This window comes from Pteropus vampyrus, unplaced genomic scaffold (assembly GCF_000151845.1).
Source record: "Pteropus vampyrus isolate Shadow unplaced genomic scaffold, Pvam_2.0 Scaffold54, whole genome shotgun sequence".
NCBI classification, from domain to species: Eukaryota; Metazoa; Chordata; class Mammalia; order Chiroptera; family Pteropodidae; genus Pteropus; species Pteropus vampyrus.
The window spans coordinates 3,974,869-3,976,388 of record NW_011888835.1 but is presented as its reverse complement, the minus strand read 5'-3'; the positions used below and the strand labels follow the sequence as shown (position 1 = coordinate 3,976,388).

Genomic DNA, 1,520 nt, shown 5'->3' with positions numbered 1-1,520 from the left:
CTATATACCCATTAACCCAACACTCACAATCAATGTCATGAAGATATACATCACGCTTAAGAGTTTCTTCATGCCTTTTGTAATCCACTTTATTTAAATTTCTTTGAAGACACTGACCTTTTAATTTTTTAACTTTTTATTTTGAAGTAATTATAAATTCACACTAAGTTATAAAGATAGTAAAGACACTTATTCAGTACTCTTTACCCAATTTCCCCAAATAGTTGCATTTTATACAATTATAGCACAATACCAAAACTTAGAAATTGACTTTGGTACAATGTGTATGTTTATGTATTTTAATTATATGTGTAGATTCATGTAATTACAACCACAATCAAGATATAGAACCATTTTATCACCACAAAGTTCTCCCTTGTCCTATCTCTTTATAGTTACACCAATTTGTCCCCTTCGAGATGCCACACTTTTGGCAACCACCACTCTATTTTCTTTATAATTTTATCATTTTAAATATGCTATATAAATGGAATCATACAGTATGTGACCTTTTGATAATGGTTTTTCTTACTAGCATAATACTCCTGATATCTATCTAAATTGCCACATGTATCAATAGTTCATTATTATTATTTATTTTTAATGCCTACAGCACCTGGTCTTCCTAGGTGGTCTCCTATCCAAGTACTAACCAGGCCCGACCCTGCTTAGCTTCAGAAATCAGACAGGATTGGGCATATTCAGGGTGGCATGGCTGTAGACAATAGTTCATTATTTTAGTGTTAAGTAATATCCCATTGTATAGTGTGGCACATTTCTTGAACAATTATGTATAAAAGAAACTGGACTATCTTCCTACACCATATACAAGAATAAACTCAAAATGGATTAAAGACTTAAACGTAAGACCAGAAACCAAAAAACTCCTAGAAGGAAAGACAGGCAGTAAACTCCCTGACATTGCTCTTACTAGTATTTTTTTTCTGATATATCTCCTCAGGCAAGGGAAACAAAAGAAAAAGTTAACAAATGGGACTACATCAAACTAAAAAGTTTTTGCATAGCAAAGGAAACCATCCACAAAATAAAAAGACAACTTACTGAATGGTAGAAGACATTTGCTTATGATACATCTGATAAAGGGTTAATATCTAAAATATATAAAGAACTCATACAACTTAACACCAAAAAAAAAAAAAAAATTCAATTAAAAAATGGGCAGAAGACTTGAAGAGGTATTTCTCCAAAGAAGACTTACAGATGGCCAATAGACATATGAAAAGATGCTCAAGGTCACTAATCATCAGAGAAATGCAAATTAAAGCCACAATGAGATATTGCCCCACACCTGTCAGAATGGCTATCATCAATAAATCAAAAAACAAGCGTTGGCAAGGAAGTAGAGAAAAGGGAACCCTCGTACCCTCTCTGGGATTGCAATTTGGTACAGTCACGTAACAAACAGTTTGGAAGTTTCACAAAAAATTAAAAATAGAACCTCCTTATTACCCACCAATTGCACTTCTGGGTATTTATCCAAATAAAATCAAAACAGTAAT

General features: G+C 32.7%; 1 pseudogene; it reads right to left on the bottom strand.

Moving 5' to 3' along the window:
• Nucleotides 1-604: 604 nt before the first annotated feature.
• LOC111739817 lies at nucleotides 605-723 on the bottom strand (annotated as a pseudogene).
• Between the last annotated feature and the right edge of the window lie 797 nt (nucleotides 724-1,520).